Genomic DNA, 24,688 nt, shown 5'->3' with positions numbered 1-24,688 from the left:
TCTTACACTGATCTCCCTCTCTCCAGCCCTAAAGCAGCTGCCCTTGTTTGGATCTTCATAACCTCCCGTAGTTTTCGAATTTCTCTCTTAGGTCTAGTTGTTCCTCTTCTCCTCCAATCCATCGGCAAATTGCCCGTTGTAATGTCTATTGAAAATCCCAAACTTATCATGTTACTCCAAAACTTAATATCACTTTAATGATGCCCCATTGCCTTTTGGACAAACTCAAAAAAAAAAAAATTCTTAGGCTTTATATGCAGACTCATTTCTTGGCATTTCATCTCCTTCTCTGCTAGATACTCTTCTTAAGCTCCAGTCCTAAAGTATTTGCAGTTCTTCTGAAACACAAACAATAAATGAACATCAAACTCAACCTCAAGTCTATGCAATGCCAAACAGGCTGCTTCAGGCTTTATCCTAGGATCAAGCATATCCCCTTTCTGAATATATACTTACCCTTTCTAAATATGTGAGCATCTCTGAAAAATAATGAAAAATTGCTACTACTTTGGCCAAATGTGGTATATAGAACACACTAAAATTGGTACTCAAGCCCTGGCTGGTTGGCTCAGTAGTAGAGCGTTGGCCTGGTGTGCAGGAGTCCCGGGTTCGATTCCCAGCCAGGGCACATAGGAGAAGCACTCATATGCTTCCTCACACTTGCCCCTCTCTTTCCTCTCTGTCTCTCTCATCCCCTCCTGCAGCCAAGGCTCCATTGGAGCAAAGTTGGCCCGGGTGCTGAGGATGGCTCTGTGGCCTCCGCCTTAGGCACTAGAATGGCTCTGGTTGCAACAGAGCAATGCCCCAGATGGGCAGAGCATCGCCTCCTGGTGGGCATGTCGGGTGGATCCCAGTCGGGGGCATGTGAGAGTCTGTCTGCCTCCCCGTTTCCAACTTCAGAAAAATACAAAAAAAAATAGAAATAAAAAAAATAAAAATAAAATTGATACTCAATAAAAATGTGTTAAATAAATAAATGGGCCCTGGCTGGTTGGCTCAGTGGTAGAGCGTCGGCCTGGCGTACAGAAGTCCCAGGTTCAATTCTCAGCCAGGGCACACAGGAGAAGCGTCCATCTGCTTCTCCACCCCTCCCCCTCTCCTTCCTCTCTATCTGTCTCTTCCCCTCCCGCAGCTGAGGCTCCATTGGAGCAAAGATGACCCGGGTGCTGGGGATGGCTCCTTGGCCTCTGCCCCAGGCACTAGAGTGGCTCTGGTCGCAACAGAGCGATGCCCCGGAGGGGCAGAGCATTACCCCCTGGTGGGCAGAGCGTCACCCCTGGTGGCCGTGCCGGGTGGATCCCGGTCGGGCGCATATGGGAGTCTGTCTGACTGTCTCTCCCCATTTCCAGCTTCAGAAAAATACAAAATTAAATAAATAAATAAATAAATAAATAAATGGGTTGAATTAGATTGAACTAAATTGTTAATTAGCACCTGCCCACAATTTTTTCTTTTACTTAAGACCTTTCTTTCTGAAGAATAGGAATATCTAATATTGAGACCTTAGGCTTATACAAAGAAGAATAAAAAATGGCCCTGGCCAGTTAGTTCAGTGGAGAGAACATCAGTCTGGCATGCAGATAACTTGAGTTTGATCCCTGGTCAGGACACACATTAGAAACAACTGTCTGCTTCTTTCCCCCTTCCTCTCCTCCGTCACTCACTCTTTTCCTCTCACAGCCAATGGCTCAATTGGTTTGAACATTAACCCCAGGCAGTAAGGATAGCTCAGTAGGTCTGAGCATCTGCCTCAGGTGCTGAAGATAGCTCAGCTGTTTTGAGCATTGGACTCAGAAGGGGGTTGCTGGGTGGATCCTGCTCGGAGCACATGTGGGATTTGTCTATCTCCCTTTCTCACACTTAAAAAAAAAGAAGAGAAGAGAAGAGAAAAAGGAGAGGAGAGGAGAGGAGAGGAGAGGAGAGGAGAGGAGAGGAGAGGAGAGGAGAGGAGAGGAGAGGAGAGGAGAGGAGAGGAGAGAAAAAGAAAGAGACACCAAAAAGGGGATGGGCCTCTTCAAGGACAAATATGCTTTGCTCCAATATGATAATTTTGCCTCCTTTTAACCCTGGAGCTAAAGAAAACAGAATTAAGAATAGAAAAAGTGAGAAAATTCAGTGACCTTTTTATGAATTTGCTAAAATCAATGAGTAATAACAAAAAATAGAGGAATCATTAGTAAGAACTAAAGTAATAAGTCAAATTTCAGAGTGTAATAATTCTTTTTTGTATCCTTTGATTTCTATTTTATAACTTCATTGAAATAAAATTGACATATAACATGGTGTAAGTTTATCCTTAAATTTACAGTGATGATTTGATACACATATACATTGTAAAATGATTTCCACTATCCAGTTAGTTATCACCTCCCATAATTGTGTGTGTGTGTGTATGGTGAGAACATTTAAAATCTTATTCTCTTAGCAACTTTGAGGTATATGATACAGGATTTTAACCATCATCACCATATTTTTTACATTGGACCCCTGGAACTTACTCATCTTATAAATAGAAGTTTGTACTCACTGGCCAACATCTCTCATTTCCCTTATCCCTCAGCCCCTGGCAGCCTCTCTTCTACTCTCTGTTTCTGTGCATTTGGTTCTTCAGATTTCCTATATAAGTCAATACCATATCATATGGTATTTATCTTCCTCTATCTGATTTAGTTTGCTTAGCATAATGCCGTCAAGGTTCATCCATGTTGTCATATTTTTTTTTAGCTGAATCATATTCCTGTATACATATATAGTTGCTGATGAACACTTAGATTGTTTCCACATTTTGGCTATTGTGAATCTTGATGCAATGACCAGGGGTGTGCAGAAATCTTTTCACTATACTAATTGCATTTTTCTCAGATATATACCCAGAAGTGCAATTGCTAGATCATATGGCCATCCCCCTTTTAATTTTTTGAAAAAAGTGCGTTCTCTTTTCTGTAGTGGTTGAATCCATGTATGTTTCCACCAGTAGTGCACATGGGTTTTTCTTTCTCCACATTCTGGTCTACTGTTCTCCCTTGTCTATTTGATGATGGCCATTCTGACAAGCGTGAGATACCTCATCGTGGTTTTGATGTGCATTTCCCTGAGGATTAGTGAGATTGAGTATCTTTTGATTGTTCCTATTGGCCATTTGTATGTTCTCTTTGGAAAAACATCTGTTTGGGGCCTCTGCAATGTGGCATAATTGTTATCCTACTGAAATTTTGAACTTCCATAAATATTCTTAATATTTTAATAAAAATCATTTTCAGGAAGATAGTCAATTAAAGGTTGTATTAAAGTGTCAAATAATCATTTACTGGTCACCTCACACTGTTCAGTAAGACCTCAACTCCAAGATGCTCTTCACAATTTTCATTTGCCACAGGGATATTCATTTTATATTTTCTTCTGCTATAAAACCCACATCGTTGTTGATGAGTTAAAAAGCTCTTTCTAATGAAGCAAAGGATTCCCAAACTCCTCCCATTTTGAAAATTGACTCCCGATAGCATTTATTTATATATGCTTATTTTTGGTATTTAATGAATTATTTTATTCAAGCAATAAAGGTATGTTCATGATCCATGTAAATACGATAGATATTTTTTGTGTGTGAAATCTGCAGCACCACCTAGACAGTCATTTACTTCCCTCCGAAATGCTGTGCATATTAGAAACCTGGGCATTTAAAAATGCAGATTGTCTAACATTGTTTGAATCATGTACTACTAAATCAGCTGGAGGCCTGGGATCACAGATGTGCTAATGCATCTTCAATGTGAAGAGAACTGAATTTTGAAATCCATGCACTTCATTTCCTGAAAATACAATGGTGATATGGTGAAGAAAACAAGGCTATCATTTCTTGAATCTGCACTGCATGGCTAATGCTGCAATAAAGTGATATTCTTTAGGATTTGTTTAGTATCAAGTGCTGATTTAGCTAGATAAAATGCAGCTGTCTTCCCAAATTACACAACTGGATTCACACCATCTCCTAATTCCTGGTGGAGTTTTAAAGATACCTTTACGGGCAGTTTTCTCCTCGGTGCAAGGAATCTTAATTTAGACAGTACAGAAACACCCCCATGTAGTCTCTGCACAAATACCATCTCCCATGGCAACATTTGATAAAGGAGATTGTGTTCTAAAAGTGCTTGGGTCACCATTTAAAAAGGATTTCTACAATATAATTGCATCTCAATTGATTCAAAATTGAGTGCCAATTTGTCTTATAATTCTTTCCATCAGCATGCTTCTTATTGCAAGTCACTGCTGGAATTTGTCGTGTTGCCTAGTGGGGCTCAGGAAGGAAGAACCCTCCCTCAAAATTCTCCCTGCCACCAATGCTCTCTCTTATCAGACGCTGTTTGGGATGAACATCCTCCTAGAAAGAATGTTTTAAGACAACTTTCAAAATCTGGATGCTCTTATCTGTCCATGAGATCTGATAGTCTGATCACCTATACCATAGCCAAGTATATAATTTAACTAAGATTTAGCCCTGCTAAATCTTTGGGCCACAAATGATATTTTCTTAGCATGCACCTTATTCTCTGTGTTCTGGAGGCACAATGGACACCATGCAAGCCTGCATCCATCCACTGCACACTAGCCTTCATGAAGCTCTTAACACACTTAGGTTTTCTGTTTGTGCAGTCCTCTGGGATTGTTTCACACAAAGGTAACGCCTGCCCCCTCTGCTGCCCCAGCTCGTTACACTTATTTCTAGTAAAATGTTCAGCATATTGTATCACTGCAGCCTGTAAGTGTCATACCTACCATTCACGCACTTTCCTTCCTTAACCAAGTATGCAGTTCATTCATCCATGAATCAAAATGTATTAAGAGGTTAAAGGGTCAGGCATTGCGCTAGGTAACAGGGGCGCCGATTAGCGTTAACTAAACCAGTTCTTTGGCAAATGGACTGGAAATGTATTTTCCCCACTCACTTGTGAATTTATTTTTGTTGTTCTCATTTATTTCTAAAAGTTATTTCTAAGAAGTATCTATGTATTTAGACCATGAATCCTTTGTTCTATGCATTGCCGCTAATTTTTTCTGTGTTGTAGTTTCTTGTTATTGTACATAAGGAATATATGTTTCCATTATTGTTTCTTCTTTTAAATATTCTCACAGCATATCTTTTTCGGGAGCTTACTAGTATTAGAGAGGGGAAGGCATGGGTGAGGAGGAAGACTAGTGGCAAAGAGTCCACAGAGGAACCTGAAAGGGGTCTCAGGAAAGAAATATAGTAGAGAGAATTGAGTAGATAGATGTGTGAGCTGTTCTTGAATTAGCATCAAGAGACGTGATCAGGAAAGTGGGAGTAGCAGAGGAGTTAGTGATAACTTTCATAATACCTGGCACATACTGGGAGGTTGATATTTATCTGCTGAAAAAACTAAGTGATTAATTCCATGACCCCTTATGTTGAGAATTTTTTACCTGTAAACCCCAGTAATTGTTAAGGAAGTTCGGTATTGTAAGACATAGGCTTTGTAGTTAATTGCAAAGATCACCCTGATTCTTCATCCGCTTTTATCATATAATTTTAGAGTATCCTCCCATTGAGGGTGAAGTGACCCAACACATTTCTTGACCAAATGATTTGCGTAAGCCAATAGTAAGTCAGTAGATATGATTTACACAGAAGCTTGAAAAAAGTACATAAGCCATTCTGCTTGCTCTCTTGGACTTCTACTGACAAGAAATGTCTTTATCCCTGGCTGGATAGCTCAATTTGTTAGAGCGTCATCCTGAAACACAGGGATTGCCGGTTCGGTCCTTGGTCAGGGCACATACGGGAACAGAGTAATGTTCCTGTCTCTCTCTCTCTCTCTCTTCCCCTTCCTCACTCTAAAATCAATAAAATAAACATTTAAAAAAATTTTTTAAATGTGTTTGGGCCAAGCTGATGAAGAGAAGGAGATATATAGAATCGACCTGAGTTGCACCAGTACCCTAGCTAAGACCATTTTAGGTCAGCCAACAATGAAACCAGTCAAGATGAAAAGATCCATTTAGGCAATCACTGACTGAACTGTTGATTCATGAGAAATAATAAATGATTGCTGTTTTCAGCTGCCAAGTTTCAGGATAGTTTATTATACAGCAATAGCTAACTGATACATGTCATAATTCTCTAATAGAATTTTTTTATTTGGCAGAATTTTATTAGTATTTTTATTTCATAATTGAAGTATCTCATCTTTCTAATATTTTGTGTTGCTATAGTGAAAAGGATACTCAGTAAGAGACAAAAGCTATAGGTTCTTCCATTTCCTAATGTCATAATGTAAAGCCAGTGGCTGCGGCCACCATGACAGCCATCTGGCCTGTGCAGGTTTGCATTTGATTCAGACAGATGGTAATAAAACAACGGAGCCAAGAACAAGTAGGCCATTACCTTTAATCCTAGCTCACACCCAGCAGGTGAGAAATACACACAGTGGGAAAACATTTCCCTTTCTATTCAGGACTCCCAAAGCCACTGACTCATCCAAGTTTCCTAGAATCAAAGTTTCTAGCTCACCAGCCTTATTCACCTCTGTTCCCCATCTCCTTCTGTCTGCACAAACTCTGCACAAACTGGCTTCTCCTTCAGCACTCCTCCATCTTGGCTGCCTCTCTTCTGCAATGCTAATTTCAGGAACAGTGAGAGAGAGCCCCTGGTCTCTTTTATTTTATAGTGTAGAAATTAAAGCCTTTAAGCCAGTGTATAAATAAAGAAGTCTCTGATACAAAGCCACTTATCTGAGGAATAATGGGATTCCTCATAAGAGTGCACCACCCCACATTGTGCAACAGTTGAGAGTGTGGGGAAAAGTTTAGTGTTGAGAAGATCTGAGTATTAAAAGGGTGTTGAAAAGATCTTAGTATTAAAAGGGTGGGAAGGCTTAGTCTTAAAACTAAGCCTTAGCCTATAATGACTTTGCCAGCTTACAGCCTGTCTTCCACACCCCAATGCAAACTGTAAGCGAGCAATCATATATATCATATTTACAAACTTCTTTGACCTACACATGATAATTGTTTACTTACTCAACTATGTGCAGTATTAAAAAATTTTTTAAAGTTTTTATGAAATCAATCATGGTTTAGGGGGAAATATAGACAGGAGCAAATCATTGCCATCTGTCATCGACCAAAACATCAATGCATGACTGTAATGGGGCAGAGTCTGAGTAGAAGAGGAGATACTATAGAGGAGATGTTTAAAAAAATAAAGAAATGTGCTTATCTACATGATTTTAGTATCATTATATTACAAGGAACAAAGGCTAGATTTCTATTAGGGTATCTTCTGGCTGTGGATTGCAACATTCTTGGAGTATTGTCTAGTGTAACGCATGTAGTGAGTTCCCACTAAATATGGCATTTTATCATTAAAGTAGTTTTCCAAAGAAGTTAATTCACATGTCATTCATTATGTGTGGCAACAGAAGCAAGCTTGAGAGGATTCAGAATATTCTGGTCCCTGTTAAGCAGTACTGAAAGTGAAAAAACAATTTGTAACATAAAGATTCAAGTCTTAGGTATGTATTATGCTTGAATAGAGTAGCCTACAGCCCGTTAAATAAACTTAATAAACACAATAGACACATCCATATTTTCTCTATTTTCAAAGTTACTGAATTCATTCTTTTTGCTATTTTGTATTTGTGATTACAAGATGCTGTCCTCTGCTGTTTGCTAAAGATTATACCAGGCAGAGTCACCAGTACACAGTGAAATAACATGATAGTTATTTTCAGTTTCCAAATGCCTACAAATCAGCACAGGAGGACAAACAGAATCCTGGATGTCCATATTAGCACAGTGCCCCTCTTCTCCCTAGTCATCTCAATTTAATGGCTTTCGTCCTGTCCTTGCTCTTTGGTAATTAGATGGGCTAATTGGAAGTGTGACAATGTAATCAGTTCATTACTCATTAGCAATTACTTCTTCTAAAAGAGCTTTTATTAAAAATTTTACTTGAACTCATACCCTGTCATTGTTGACAGTACCTGACAACTTCTGAATAAATACATTGATGCTGTTATTTAACAACAACTTAGTTTGCATGTGTATTTGCATGACAGTTCCCTACTATTTTGCTTACTACAATTCTCTTTGAGTAAGGCCATTCCATGACAATTGTGACAGTTCCATTCCTCCCCACGGTTACAAATTTACCTCTGGGATTCAGAGCTGATAAGGAAAGCCTGCATCCTCATGATTGCCTTACATGTATGTTTCTTGTTCCTTAAACCTAGAAGTTCCAGCAACATTGGAACTGATTGGAATTGATTATATCTGGTTTCAAAACGTGCCTGTGTCATTTACCAAGTACGTTCCTTTAACTTCACTTCGCCCATCTTCAAGGTGTCTCAGTGTAGTACTCCAGCCGCTGGGAACTACAGGTGTCACGTGGGGAAAACCTACTCAAGACATGAACATATGTCAAGAGGAAGAGAGAGGGAGGCCTGCCAAGGGAGGCAAGAGACACCTCTTGAATCTCCTTCTCCTTAGCTTTTATTATCAGAAGCAGAACAGAGGTAACAGGATTATAAGGGAGGGAGACCAGGTAATAAGGGGAAAAATGATTAATGGCCATTTTGCTGACATGGAGAAAGGGCTAATTTGGTCAGAACATTTCTTTCTTTTGCTAATTAACAAGAATACAGGAAGGGGCAATCCAGAACCTCTAGGCCAGGGGTTCATGTGAGCCATGAACATCACATATTTTAAAATGTAATTCCATGAGAGCCATACAATATGTTTAACACTAAATACAAGTAAATGTGTGCATTTTATGTAAGACCAACACTTTTAAAGTAACAATAAGTTTCTGAATTCTTTTTAATAACGTTGTTATGCTGTTGCTAGCCAATGATGAATAAAGTACTTCTTACCATTAATGTGACTCCTGGTGCTGCATGGTTTTGCTGATGGCTTTGTAGTCTGGTTGATACGTGGTGAGGTTAAGCTTCATGCAGGCGTTGAGACTTCCATCAGTTAAACGTGATCGTAGGTTGGTCTTAACATTCTTTAGATGTGAGAAAGACTGCTCACATGCATACAAAGAGCCAAACATTGTCGGTACAGCAATACTCACATGCTGCATTGTGTAGTATGTGATGGGAAGCACAGTCTAAGTTTTGACAATCAGCTGGTCTGTGGGTTGAAGGTTTTTCATTTCTCCCCACTTGTGTTTGCTGGCCAACTCTGCTTGCTGTCATGCAAGTCTTTCCAAATCTTCATTCAGTGACTTGAACTTATTCACCCACACGTCTGAGGACTTCAGGTCAGCAGCTTGTAGCTCAAAATCTCTGATGGAGACACGGGGGATGTAACTCAAGTCGGCACTGCCCACTGCACACACGTGTGGATGGGTGATAAACTTAAAAAGATGAGTGCGCTCACAAATTCTCCAAAGTGCACTTTGACTGTCTGCAGGAGATTAGATTGAAGCCCGCTAGCTGCTGGAGATCATGATGTTGAGCAGGGTCACTCATTGTGCATGCATCTTTAAACTCTCCCAGTTTTTCAAAGTGTAGAAACGACCTGTTTCAGTGTTGGTGATGAAGAGTTCCAGCTTGTTTTCAAATGAAAACACTGCTTGTTGAAGGGATAAGACTGTATTTCCAATGCCTTGCATTTTCACACTGAGCTGGTTCAGATATTCAGTCATGTCCATAAGATAGTAGAACTTCAGGAGCCACTCAGTGTTAGCTAACTCAGGATGCTCTACATTTTTCATTTCAAGAAAAAGTTCAGATTTCGCTCAGACAAGCCACAAAACAGCTGAGCACCTTCCCTCTTGACAACCAACGCACATTGCTATGCAGAAGCAGACCAGGATAATTATTCCCAACTTCATCCAGCAGTGTTTTAACCTGGTGATCATTTAAAGCTTGAGCAACAATAAAGTTGACCACCCAAATGACCAGTGACATCACCTCACCAAGCTGCTCGCCACACATCTGAGCACAATCTGCTTCCTGATGTAGGATGCAGTGAAAACTTAGGATGGGTCTCTTTTCATGTTCATGAAGAAGTGTTAAGAATCCTCTGTTTTTCCCCACCAGGCACGGAGCACCATCAGTACTCACCAAAATAAGTTTATCCATTGGTAGATTTTTTTCTTTAGTGAACTCAGTGAAAGACTTGAAGAAATCCTCCCCCTTGTTGTCTCTTTCATAGGCAAAACAGCAAGACTTTCCACACGTAGTGTGTCACCGACAGCATACCTTGCAATCACGCTGAACTGGGTTAAATAGCTTACATCTATTGACTCATCCAAAGCGAGAGAAAAGAATGGTATCGCGTTTATGTCCTTCACTTGTGTTGCCTCCATTTGATTTGCCATCATGATGGTGCGATCGTGAACAGTTCTTGCCAACAGAGGCATGTCTTTTATTCATTTGATTATCTTGTCTTTATCCGAAAAGTCGTCAAAAAGTTCATTGGCAACATGAAGCATAAATGTTTTGGCATACTCCCCATCTGTGATGGCTTTCTGTTTCTCACAATTGCTAAAGCACCAGCAAAGCTAGCCGAATTTCAGTCACCTTGTTGGGTCCAAACATGGAGTTGCTGCTGACTAGCTTGCACTCTGCACAGTAGCTCTTGACATGCTTTCTTCCTGCTGTCCCCCACTGGATATTTCGATGCAAATGTAGTATGGTGTGTGTTGACGTGCTGCTTTATATTTGACCCTTTCATTGATGCAATTTTATCATTGCATATTAGACACACTGCAGAACCTACTCTCTCCAGAAAGGCAAATTCCTCTGTCCATTCCTGCTGAAAAGTACGATACTCCTCATCTTTTTTTCTTTTAGTTGTCTTCTTCGTCAAAGGGTTTCTGCAATTAGCTAGCTGACTACTTGATTAAAAGGAGGGAAGTTGCCTGACCTGTGGTGGCGCAGTGGATAAAGCGTCGACCTGGAAATGCTGAGGTCGCCGGTTCGAAACCCTGGGCTTGCCTGGTCAAGGCACATATGGGAGTTGATGCTTCCAGCTCCTCCCCCCTGTCTCTCTCTCCTCTCTCTCTCCTCTCTAAAGTGAATAAATAAAAGTAAAAAAAAAAAAAAAAAAAAAAAAAGGATCTACTCTCTCGGAGCACAGATCCATCTTTATAAAAAAAAAAAAAAAAAAAAAAAAGGAGGGAAGTTTACTTCCTGACCTCATAATGACCCGTGTATGTTACTCATTATCCAATAAAAATTTGGTGTTGTCCCGGAGGACAGCTGTGATTGGCTCTAGCCACCTGCAACCATGAACATTGAACATGAGCGGTAGGAAATGAATGGATTGTAATACATGAGAATGTTTTATATTTTTAATTTATTATTTTTTACTAAAGATTTGTCTGCGAGCCAGATGCAGCCATCAAAAAAGCCACATCTGGCTCATGAGCCATAGGTTCCCGACCCCTGCTCTAGGCTAATTTTCTAAAGCCCGTTCACATGCATTCCTTTGTGTCTGCACAAAGGTCACCCACTCACACTTTCTTGGTGTTTTTATATGTATGGCCAGTAGGCACGGCCACCATCACAGCCACCTGGCCCGTGCAGGTGCACATTTGATTCGGACAGACAGTAATTAAACAATAGAGCCAAGAACTGGTGGGCCATTAGCTTTAATCTTAGCTTGCACCTGGTGGACAAGAAATACACACAATGGGAAAACACTTCCCTTTCCATTCAGGGCTCCCAAAGCCACTGACTTATCCGAGTTTTCCTAGGATCAAAGGTTTGTACCTCACCTGCCTTATCACCTTTGTTCCCCATCTCCTCCTCTCTGTACAAAGTCTGCACAAACTGACTTCTCCTTCAGCACTCCACCATCTTGGCTGCTGCAACTCTCCTCCACGTGGCCTTTCTCTGCTCTCCTTTATAGTGTAGAAATCAAAACCTTTAATCCAATATACAAATAAGAAAGTCTCTGATACAAAGTCAGTTATCTGAGGCATAATGGGATTCCTCATAAGAGTGCACCACCTCAGGGTGGGAAAGGCCTAGTCTTAAAACTAAGCCTTAGGCTATAAATGACCCTGCCTACTTACAGCCTGTCCCCCACACCCAATGCAAACTATAAGCGAGCAAACATATATATCATATTTACAAACTTATTTGACCAACAGCATCCAAGAGACATTCACTCAAGGCTTTTAACTAAAGTTCCCCAATCCAAGGCATAGAGGGTTCAAGGTTAAATGGGTGATTCCTTATATCTCTGGAAGATGTTTTTAAGGTGGTGTATATGAGACTTCAGCAAAAGACCAACCCATATGGATGCCCAATAGTCACAGGTTGAGTCTGAATAGAAATTGAAAACCCAATGACTAATTCAAGGTCCTATAGTGTGAATGGGTAGCTGAGGTGAAAAAACAATTGTAGCTGCTGAATGGAAAGGTTACCACGAACGGGGAGGCTTTTCTTTCTCTTTTTGGCTAAATAGCACAGATCCTTCCCTGCTGCTTGGTATGATAGATGAATTCATTATGAAAGGCTTTAAAGATGTCTGGTAGGTAGCTAATAATCAGCTTTGAAAAACAAATCATTGGTCTTTCCCTTGTTTTCAAAGTCCCTAGAAAGAAAAATTTCATTTCAAATGGCTTACAGCTTACTTCAGAACCGGAGGCTAGACTCCTTTGAAGCCTTCTAGAGCACCTCGTGAGTGCACTGTTTAATGCTTTATTAGTAGATAAACTGTAATTGGCATACAAGGGTAAGAGCTTCAAAAGACAAATTAAAGTTATAGTCAACTGCCCAATAGTGTTTTGAAGCAATCAACACAGCATTCATTTAAAAATAGAAGCAACAGCGTTACCTCTAAACAAATTCACATTTTGATGCAATTCATAACTACATCAAAGCTCTCCTAATAGATGGAGAAACTGTAATCCATCGAAGTTCACATGTAAAGAAAGGCCTTCCTCTTGCAGGTGCTGATATCTGAAATATGTGTTCGAGTATGCGCTTAATACCCGAAGAATATATAGATACAATTCTTCTATTATTATTATTATTATTCTGAGCACTAAATGAGGAAATATGCATGCATTATAAAGTGGACAGGAAAGGGGGAAAATAAAAGAACCTTTGGTGTGAACTTGGCTATGCCCCTGATGTTGCCTTAGAAACTTTTGCCACTTTCCTGATGATTTGTCACATAAAGACTCAAGGGTTAAGTATGTATTGTGCTTGAATAAAGTAACCTACAGCCTCTTTAAAACTGTTTTTTAAACCAAACACACATTCTGACCTCTGAAAAGTAAAAATTATCATATTAATTATGTAGCTGGAAACAGAGAAATATTTCCTTGCCTTCCTCCCCCAACATATATAATTTTTCTTGTTTGAATTGCCATTCCCTATTTTACCCTTTTTACATCTCAAGGTTACATATCTGAATGACATAAAATGAGTAATCATAGGTTACAGAAAAGGCCTTAGGACAATTATATAGTAGAGCAAGAAACCAGCATAAATCCATTAGTAATAACATTATTTTCTGGACCCCTCCACCTAAGAAGACACAGTGAAATTGAAATGTGCCACCAGCATCCCCTTCCCCAACATGACTTGTTGGAAAAGCCCACATCCAGGAGCCAGGCATGTTGCAATTGAGTTGTCAAACTGTCCTGGATGTCTTGTACAAACTGAACAGGCCAATTTACTGCAACACTGCCTAGGCTGAAGGCGCCTATCTTGTCTTTACAGGGTTTCCCTCCTGGTGAGATTATCCAGCGGGACAACAGGCTCCCTTCCTAACAGCTTTTCTGCTACTCCTAGATTCCTTCTGATCAGCTTATCCTAGGTAATAATAGCACTGTGTTATCCTTCCTTTGTGAACTGCTGCTTGACTAGTTAGGGGAGCAGATCTTGCCCTGCAATCTAAAAGCAACAGCTTTGTGTTTTTGGTGAGATTTTTTTAATTCTAGGGGTAGTTTGATTTCATTGTCTTCCGCGGTGTAGCTCCAGCTCCTGGCTTTCAGTATGAAAACAGGCAGGCTTGGGGGGGGGGGTGACAAGGTCTCCCACACAGCACCTGAGTTTCCTTGCCTATTACTAACCTCGGAGCGTGGGGGTTGATTTGAAACGCAGCTGTTCTGGCTCTGCCCTCCAGGTGGCAGCGGTGCCCCACCGCAGAGGCTCCAATCCCCTCTTCCTCGACTTCAAGTGTTAATGCAATTGACCAATCAGTGCTAAGATGATGGGAGGTAATTGGGTAATTGTATTTTACTGATCACAGAAGAGAGAGGGGAAGGAAAAGGGGAAGGAAAAGGGGAAGGAAACAGGGGCAGAGGAGAAAAGGGAACTGCAGTCCGAGAGGAGATTTGAGGGAGCTAGGACCGTAAACGTCGGGACGTGGCATTGGCCGAGGGAAAGCTTGGACTCAGGAGCTGCCGCTGGCACTGGGAGCGCATTTATTTATTTGGGGGAAAGGAGGATAGAAAGAAGAGAGTTCAAGCCGAAGTGAATGGACGGGGCCCGGGGTTTCTGCCGCGCTGGGAGCCGAGAGCAGGGGAGCTGGCGCTAAGGTCGGCGCGGAGTAGCTGCGCTCCCGAGGACGCGTCTCCTCGCCGAGGACCAGCCAGCGTCGGCAAGGTCTGCGCCAAGAGGAACCTACTTGTGGCTCCAAAATGTATCCGACGAAGCTGGAAATGAGATCAAAGCTGCAGTTTCATTCGAGGTGGATGAGAGGAGCCCGCGATTAGGGATTTATTTTTCGTTCCACTTGTTTTTTCTTTTTCTTTCCATATTATTTTTTTAATTTGTCTAACGTACCGTCGGACCCCGCACTTCGCCGTCCCCGTTTGAAATAAAAGCCCAGTTTGAACTTCTTTTCGCCGCAGCGGCCCGGGGTCCGCTGCCCGCGGATGGAGGAAAACGGGACCCGGGGGCTGGTAGGGGCCATCGGCGAGAGACCGCGTCACGCGTCTCCCCAGTGATCCCGGCCCTGCTCGCGGAGTTCTGCAACACCTGGAGGAACTGGACCGGGTGCCGGGGTGGGGGCGGGGACACAAGAAGCAAAAGCCACCCGAGCCTTAAAAAATAAAAAAGAAAGTAGTGGGGTGGGTGGGGGGGAGGAATGGGTTTCTTCTTGACAGCTGACGGAGCCTTGAAATTTTCCTCCACTACCTCCGCCCCCGCCCCCACCCCCCGCACTCCATTTAACGTGAGATTATGAAATTGCAGAGGCGGTGGTGGAGGGAAGGAGACAGGATATAACAGGGAGTTTGGAGGGAGAAGGGAAGGTGGCTGGCCGAGTGGCTGAAATAAAAAATCCAATTGCGCACTGGGTTGTGATGAGAAATCTAATCAGATCTTTGGAGAAGGGGCCGGCCGGAAGGGTGACGAGTGGGGGGAGTTGATCCCCAAATCATTCGAAAGGGGGGGGCGCTCGGGAGAGGATTCGACGATGTAAAAGGAGACTTTTTTTTTTTTTTTTTTTTGGTGGCGGTTGGGTGCCTTGCAAAAATGAAGGATGCGGGACGCAGCTCTCTCTTGGAACAGAACGCAGTGGATTGTGCAAGAGAGCAGGAAGAACGAAGCTTTTTCCTGTGAGACCTGGATCTTAACACAAATGTGTATATGTGCACACTGGGAGTATTGAAAAATGAACTAGATCAGTGTCAGACCCGCGGGAATTGGTGTGCTCTGACATAAATAATCATAAAACCGCTGCCCCCCCCCCCGCCCCAAAAGGATGATTGGAAATGGAGAACCGAGCAGCCACAGAGAAAAAGTATGTTCCTTTTTTTCTATAAAGGAGAAAGTAAGCCAAGGAGATATTTTTGGAATGAAAAGTTTGGGGCTTTTTTTAGGAAAGTGAAGACCTGATATGGTGGTGTTTTCGAGGAAATTAATAATACATCTGCAAAGAAATTTTGGAGAAGAAAAGTTGACCGCGGCAGAATGAGGCATGGATTTGGGGAGAAAACCCAGTGGGGCACAGCTGGATTTGTGCTTGTGTTGACTAAAATTGATGGATAATTATTGCAGCTGGATTTTTCATCAACCTCCTTTTTTCCTTTTTTTTTTTTTTCCTTGTTGGTGTCAAGATCATGTGTTTTCTCTTGTTCTTAACCACCTGGATTTCCATCTGGATTTTGCTGTGATCAGTCTGAAATACAGTGAGTGATCCTTATTTTCTTATTTATTGGTGGAAAAACAACAACAAAAACAGTACATTAATTTAGCGTTCCTAGTCCCATTTTTCCCCTCACCGCCTTGAGCGTAGTTCTTAAAGACATCACCATAGGGGGCCAGAAATAAGAGAGAGGGTGGCCCACGCATTTGCTCCCTCAGCCCGGAGCTCAGGGCTAAACTGGTTTGCTATAACGATGCAGGTTGTCTGCATCCTGGGCAAATGCCTTTGCCAGTGTTCCTCAGGGGAAAAAAATCTCCCCGAAAAAGCTGCTGCAGTGTAGGGTGCTGTACTGTGTGATTGACACTCTAGAATGCATTTAAGTTGCACGGCAGCCCGGGAGTTGGACGCACAAATGTTTCGCCATTGGAAATCGAAATCGAAGGGGCTTAATTTAAATTTCATTATCCAACCTGACATTGCAGATCAAGGGAATGTTTTAACACACACACAAAAAAACCATGGTAATAAAGCCAGCAGATGACGGAGGGCTTCTAGCTCCTGGTGAGTTGAGGGAGGGACGGAGGGAGTATGGGTATAGGGCACGAAGTGGTGGAGAGAGGTGGCTACACTTTTCCCAATCTTTGTTGCACACGCATGCTCCACTGGGGTCTCCAGATTACCTAGGTTCTTGGCTTGTGTTAAGAAGGAGAGAAGGAGGACCCACTTCTCTTCAACCTCACCTCCTCTAACTAACCACTTCTTTGGATAACATCAAGGCTGTACCTAGATTGTAGATTGCTTGAGCAGTTGGCTTGAGTTTTGCCAGAAACCTTCAGGATATCACCAGGACAGGGCTCTTGGAGGAAAAAGGCAGGAATTGAGTGTCCTGTGTGGTAATTTAGGTAAAGGAGCTAATGAAAAGGCCTGTGTGTTGAACACCAGTGATCCTCATGTGACAGCGTTGTGTTAGGGGAATGAGGCCAATAAAAAAAAATAATAATAATAAGCTGAAAATGCTTAGGGAGCCTGAGGGCCAGGAGGATCGCCCCTCTTTCCATCTCCTTCCTGCCTGGGTCCTGGAACTGGCTTTCTTCTTTCTTTTCCTTCCTTTCAACCTTCCTTCCTTCCTTCCTTCCTTCCTTCCTTCCTTCCTTCCTTCCTTCCTTCCCTCTTTGCCCTCATTTATTCCTCTCTGGGGCCTTCTATCAGAATCATTGACTCCTAGAACTTCAGAGGCAGAAGGCTCCTCAGAGACCTCATGACAATAAAAAGGAAACTGAGGTGTAGGAGGAACTGTAACTTTTTGGTTAAGAGCCAGACCATATGAGACAGGTGACCCATCCAGGCTCCACAGCAGACAAAACTCAGTGTGGAATCCGGACTGGATAAGAGTCAGCCATTCCTGGTGTGGCTACTTCTGTCCTGACAGCTGCCATTTTCGTCCGGACGTGTGGAGGAAAGTACCTGTCCCGTGAGCTTGAAGTAAGCTCCCGCCAGGCAGGACTTCAGAGCTAGCCCCTCTCCTCCATCTCCAATACTCATATATCCCTTTGACTCCTTTTTTTTTTTAATGGCAGAGCTCAGATAACCCTACCTTTAATATTGTTTAAAAAAATAAATAAGATCCAGAACTCTGTGGTTTACCCTGAAAAGAAGAAAGGCAGCACTCTCCTGGGTTCCTTCTTGGTGCTGGGCACATTTAATCCAGTGAGTGAGTGGTGGTCCCTGGAGAGTCATTAAAGATCCATCGAGTTAGATTGATATGAGAGGTGATAATAGAAACCAGAAACACCCTGCTAAAAGCATTTGAGCCTTTCTTTCCCTCACATCATCTATTCTTATCCTTTTCATTACTCCTTAACTAAACTAGCCTACAGCTGAACACTTCTCTAATTTATTTTCCTGGGCACATGTTTCCTGTTGGGACACAGATCAGGCAATAAATTTACCAACCCATGAAGATAATCATGCATGGTTTTTCTTCCCCCCTGAGATCTCTGTAGGCTTCTGCATATCTTATCCTTTCTCGCAGCTAGCTTGCTTGCTAGCTTCTTTTCCTTTCCTTTCCTTTCCCTTATTTTCCTTTCCTTTCCTTTCCTTTCCTTTCCTTTCCTTTCCTTTCCTTTCCTTTCCTTTCCTTTCCTTTCCTTTCCTTCTTTCCTTCCTCCCTCCTTCCCTCCCTCTTTCTTTCTTTCTTTCTTTCTTTCTTTCTTTCTTTCTTTCTTTCTTTTTCTCTTGTTTTGTGTTTACATGACCTCAGTTAAGTCATTATTGTGGTCAAAGATTGACTCAAGTTCTTGCTTAGCTGCCAGTTAGCACAACTGAGGAAAAAAAATGTACTTTGGATGTTTTTACTGGGTAGTTCAGCTCTGGACTTCCTGGGAAACCTAGCCTTGTAATCAGCTTGCCTCTGCCAATCAGGAGTGGGTTTTTTTTTATTTTGTTTTTTTACATTAAAATTTATTCACTGCTACTCCAATTAGACCTCAAAGTGCACTCCTCTCTTTCACATTGTCACCCTCTATCTGTACCCTTCACATTGACATACACAGGCAAACTTTTCTGAATGAGAGGAGAGAAGAGGTTGGGGGAGGGAAGGAAAGAGAAAGGGAAGGGACTGAATTTCTTTAAAATTGTGGGCTGAAGTGTTTCCTCCCACAGACCTCCGCTTAAAGCATGATCGTCAAATCTGGAGATGATGGAGCACCCAAGGATATCATCATTTTTCATGCGGTGAATCACTCATTTCCCCAGCACGACAGCTTGGGACTCATTGTCCAGTTTGGGATTAGCTCTTTTGGTTTGGCCACCAGAGTTGTCTGTGTTTTAGGCAACTTGTTCATGGACCAATGAGAGAATGATGGCCACGGGAGACCTGGAAACTAACTCATGAGCTCATTTCAGGGCTGAAGTTGGTGCCCACTGAATAACTTTTATGAGTCAGTAGTTGTGTACTGGAATTCTGCTGAGGATCACAGGACTATAAACTGCTGGGTTTTGCAAATTTTGAAGTTCCCTCTCTAAATATCTTTTTCCCCTAATTTTTTTTTCCTTTTTATTAAATTCAATGGGGTAACACTGATTAACAGAATTATACAGGTTTCAGGTGCACAGTCGTACATCACGTCATTTGCACACCATGCTGTGTGTTGACCACCCCAAGCACTCGAAGTCAAGTGTCTGTCCATCATCATTTTCTCCCCTGTATGGCCCGGCTACCCAATCACCCCACTGTTATCCTTGTGCATGATTTTTTTCCTCTAATTTAATAGCCAGTACCTTTTGGGCCACATATTTAATTTCCCTGGCCCTCTGTTTTCTCATCGGTGGGATGGGAATGATAATATCAACAAATTAGCATTTAATTTGAATTGTTAGGTGAATTAAAAATAATGTTATGCAAAGCACCACGCATAATAGGCCCTCTGGAGAGGGCTGTTTGTTATGATTGTTCTGGGATTAATTTGGATTAACTTCCTGGGAATGAATACAGGCTGGCCAAACATTTTACCAGTTTTAGTGGCTACACTTGAGAACAAGAGAATGTGCAACTGACCTCATAGTGGTTGCCAGATTCTTCTTCTGGGATCTTACCAGGACGGGCCGGCTGGAATAGAACATTTTAGATTGAAATGCTATTTCAAGCTGGAAACTGAAAAATCAAGATTTTTCTCTTTACTGTATGGAAAAATAAATCTCAGCACAGATAATATTAAATGATATTTTGAGGGGGGGGGTGAGGGGAATTAATACTCTCATTGTGTTGCTATTATTTTGGTCTAAAAGTTGCCTATGATAGATCTTGTATATTTAATGGATACTTTTAACTGCATATTACATTGTCTGGACCCAAAATGCACAAAATAAATACAGATTTCTAGGCATTAATATAATTTAAATTAGATGGTATAAAATTCCATTTCTAGTATTAAGGCCCCCATGTGACAGTTTGAATTCAGTCTTCCTATTTACAATGAGTCCTGTGTTAAACATCTACACTTTGTGATAGGATAAAGGCCTGATAGTTTTTGGGATCCAGACTTTATGTAGACGTAAGTGTCTTATTGTTTCCATGTTCAAATCTTCCAGCGCCAACTCAGTAATGGTTGTCTGAGGCAGCCAGTCACGGTCTTTGCTCATAATTTCACTCCTTAGCACAGCAGCTCTGTGTTTTGTCTGTTTCCTCAATATGTTTCCAGAGACCTGTTCCCCCTTCGAGGGAAAAAAAAAAAGAGCCCTACTGTTGTAATTGTTGTTATTCTTGGTGTCATATCTGTCGGTTATAACTGGACAGTCAGGCTGAAGAGTTTGTTCAATGCACTTTTATACTACTTCTTTTCAATTCCAAAGTCAATTTGACATCGGCGTTGATTTTGGAGAGGTATCCTAAAGTTAACCATGTTCACTGATCTTAAGAAGACATTATCTACGGAAGTTCTTACCATGTGATCAGTTTTCCTTTCTTTGTCTGTTTCCTAAATGTGACTGAGAAACTCAGTATAATTGGATACTGGCACCCTAAATGAGTTTACGTACTCAGCTTTCCACTGGGTCACGTGTGTCACAGCCACCATTTAACCTCTCTGAGCCTGTATGCTTATCTGTAAAATAGAGGTTGTAAACAACCACATGGATGATATCCGATTGCGTTTGTCAGTCACAGCAGGCATTCGATAGATGTATTTTCCAGTTGGACATCTCTGACTTTGGTTTAGGTACTGCACAGTTTGTAGGAAACAAATACGGTCCTTGGTTTAGGGAAGCTGTTCATCTAAAATCATGTTGGTAAAGAGTAACAAAAGGAAGAAAATACATGGACCAGATTGAGGTTGGGGGAATGCAAATAGATGCAAGCATTTTGGTAAGGTCTTACACTTTTAAAACATATTTGGAAGTGCTTTAGTGAATGTCATTCCCTCAAGAGAAATGGAAATATGCTTTGTGAATTGTGAAAAATACACTCTGCGTCCATGTAAAGTTTCATTGGATTGTCAGTTATTTTATAACACAGGCGTAAAACAAACAAACAAACTAATGGTTTGTAAATGATATTTTGGAAGATTCTCCAAGGGGGTGAGTCTGTTGCATTCTTCTTCAAAATGATTTCTCTGGAGAAATATCAATTTGACCATTGAAGCGTAGTTGGGCAGATCTTGTGACTAAAGACAGTGTGCTTGTAATACTCTCTGGGGTAAGGATTTGTATTTGTGCTCTGGCATGTCCCTAGCCCCTCACAGGAATGTCTGTGAAATAGTGTGCCTGTGATAAATAGTTCTTGGCTGACTAATTGAACTTGCTTTAAGAGGCATTTCCTCCAAAAGAATCAAATGCATGTACACACCTATGCAACGTATAGAAGCTTAATGAGAAATACTAATGAGTGCATTGACATTGTACCTGTGTATGAGTGCGTGTGAGTGTGCATCACACACAGATATTAAGCGCCATTGGGTAGTTTCCTTATGTTGGAAAAGCTAAGGCCTCAAAGTTAGGGCATGCATTGTGTTTCTTTTTATTCCTGATACTGTCAGTAGTGGACTATAACAATTTATACATATTACCTCACTTTCCTTATGTTGGTTTTATATTCTTCTTTGTAAAATAAAAGTAAAACTAAGATTCTTTCAAACACTAAGATTTTAGGATTATGAATTCACAATTTACTACCTAGGAATTTAAGATTCCTAGGAATTAACAATTTGAAATTCTTGATCTCAAGGTACAAGTTTTAAAAACGTGGAGGGAAACAGCATAGTAGTCTCAGAAAAAAGGCGGAATTGGTCTTATAATGGTTGATATATTAAGTAAAAGGTAAAATAAATCTCCAGAAGGTTTGTAGAGGAAATGCAATTAGATTTGGAATAGATACATTCAATTTCAACTTTATTTACTGGTTCTTAGTTGGGGGATCCTAAGTGAGCCCCTTAACTTTGCCATGTCTTAGTTTCCTCAACTATAAAACCAGAGATAATTTTTCCTGAAGTTTTGGGCGCATTAATATGTCTAAATGTCTGACGCCTGGTCAGTACACAATAAATGCTGGTTCATCTTTCATGGAAATCTTTTGTTACTTTCCACAGAAAAGGGAAAATATTAACTGAAAATCTGTGAGTATTTTATGCTTTCTAATATTATACTGAGTATGTAAATAAAAATCTTTTGCTGCTTCTAGGTATAATTATATTTGATAATGCTTTCCAATGTCAATCAGATTTATAATAAAGACTAAACACGATGAAAAACTTATATAAGACTCATAAACTTTTATTTCAACTTTGTCCCAAACAGCAGCTTTCTGTGCTTATGGACGCTTTCAACACTTATGGAGGTTATGGGTATAATTTCCTAACAGTGATAGTAACTACAATTTATTAAGCATTTGATATGCACCATTACTTTGTTGAAAACAGAACATATAGTTTTCTTTTTAATCTTCAATTTAGGGAACTGAAACACAAACAGGCTAAGTAACTTTTCCTCTTTCTTTTCTTTCTTTCTTTCTTTCTTTCTTTCTTTCTTTCTTTCTTTCTTTCTTTCTTTCTTTCTTTCAAGTAACTTTTCTAAGGTTACATAGCAACAAAGTGGTGGGAATGGAAATAGAAACAAGGTTTCTTCTGACTTCAGAAATGAAATCAGAATCAGTCAATTCAAACTTGTTGACTGGTAACACATAAACATAGTAGCTTACTGTCATCTAACCTGGTACTCCATGTGAATGTTCTAATTGAAACTGAGAAGTCTGCAGTCTCCCTTTCCCCTGTTTCTTAAAACGAAGATTATCACCACATGCTTAGGTCACATTGCATATGTTTGGCAGTCTTCAGTAATATTCCAGTGTGCCCATAAGTGAGGAAGGGACAACTTCTCAGAAAGTTGGGAACACCTGTCTTAACTCAGTTGATGTATCTAAAGGACAGAAAAGCTTTGTAAAATGCTATGAGATCATTTAGAAACTCAGAACTGTGAGTGAAGTACAGTACATGCTGAAAGTATGGAGTTTAATTCCAATATCCTGCCCACGGAACGGGTGTGCTTCCCCTTCTCGTCGTGTGTGCTCTCTATAGCACTGGCTAGAATCATTGCTGCTGGCTTTCAGAAGCTCTTCCAGGGCTTCTGGGTGCTGCTTGCTGTAACTTCCTGTATTCATTTCACTTCATTCTCCTGCTCTCACCTTAAATGCTGGGGGATTCCCCTTTGAATCTGTTGCAATTCCAGTCATTCTGCATCCTTGAGAGGTATCTCCTGGGCTTGTCTTGTGAGATGACACTCAAATCTTTGGCCTCAGCCTCTCCTGTGTGTGCTGAAGACTCCTGAATCTCCGTCACCACCAAGATCCCACTTCCTTAATCTCTCCTTGCAAACTTGACACAAGTGTAACACATTATTTTCCCACCGGGAGGCTATGTAGTTTCACTTCCAATGATATCTCTATCTTGGTAAGCTCCCTCATCTCCAACCACTCATCAAATCTATGCACTATCTTAAGCTCAGCGTTTTTGTCTCTGAGTCCCGATTCCATCGTTACTATCCCAGCTATCTTTTTTACTTGCTTATCTTTCTGATGGCGCCAACTTTTCTTCATTGTAGTTCATTATTCATTCTTCCCTCAAAAGGATCGACCTAAGAAATAACACTAAAAATCTCCTTCTCGCTCTTCTATAAATATATTTATGGAATAATATGCAGATTCTTCTCTTGATAATAGGGTCTGGCCAACCGATTCATGTCCTCTCTACCTGCCATTTTTACTGTTTTATTCCTTTGGAGATATCCCAGACTCCTTTTAGCACAAAATTTGTGAGAATTACTCTATTTGTCTGTAACATACTCTTTACACATCAAAGTTCAAAACAGGTTACCTCTTCTGGGAAAATCTCCCAGGTCTCTTTGGTCTATTGAGTCTCTCTGTCGTCTGTACACCAACATTTTATTCATACATGTATGTTACCTCTTATTGCTGTTATAATATATCTACTTATTTGACCAAAACTCACTAGGTTGTGGTTTATTTGAGGATACGGTTCTCTTCTTGCCATCTCTGACATTTAAAATAGCTCACAGGAATTTTTAATATATTTTGGTAGAACCAATAAAAGAGGACTGATACACAGATCTAAGGGTGAAGAGGTTTCTTCAATTCAGTTTATGGTGCAGGCCATTATTTTCCAATATTTTTACCACTAAGATCACCTTTTATTATTTTTCCTCCAGAGACCCATGTTTCAAAACTCCTTTGCCTAATAAATGCATTGCAATTTGTTCTTCCATGATTCCTAATTAAAAACACATACCTGCCAATCATCATTCTTGAAATGCACTGAATGAACATTGTTAACATGATTTGATATAAACTGAGCCAAAAGAAAAGATGTTTTAATTACCTTATGCAATTGGGTGAGAACATGCATTATGTCTAGCTGGCTTTTTCAAATATTGATATTAGTACTGTAAATACATTTTAATGCTTATTGGATGCTCTAATTGATAGCTGCTAACGGCTGACTACAAGTTTTACAATGCACACTCCTCAGTGGGATTATTTAAAGAATATTGTTCACAAAAAAGAAGGTGCCCCTTGAAGTTGTGCTTTGCATAAGCTGCACAGTTT

The 24,688-nt window shown here is 40.8% G+C and overlaps 1 protein-coding gene across 7 annotated transcripts in view; it reads left to right on the top strand.

Annotated features, from left to right (window-relative positions):
• Positions 1-24,688, top strand: part of LRRC4C (leucine rich repeat containing 4C) — a 1,282,290-nt gene that overhangs the window by 1,092,360 nt on the left and 165,242 nt on the right. For 4 of the 7 annotated variants that reach the window (XM_066251304.1, XM_066251309.1, XM_066251301.1 and 1 more), the window contains exon 1: positions 15,091-16,123. The exons of 2 other annotated variants lie outside the window; for them this stretch is intronic. The gene's annotated coding sequence lies outside the window, so the exon portion shown is untranslated. Of the gene's footprint in view, positions 1-15,090; positions 16,124-24,688 lie in introns of those variants that run through there. One more of the 7 variants, XM_066251303.1, reaches the window with a different exon arrangement.

The sequence above is a fragment of the Saccopteryx bilineata genome, chromosome 1, assembly GCF_036850765.1.
Source record: "Saccopteryx bilineata isolate mSacBil1 chromosome 1, mSacBil1_pri_phased_curated, whole genome shotgun sequence".
NCBI lineage: Eukaryota > Metazoa > Chordata > Mammalia > Chiroptera > Emballonuridae > Saccopteryx > Saccopteryx bilineata.
Note: the sequence above shows the minus strand (reverse complement) of the source record. Positions and strands in the feature narration are given on the sequence as shown.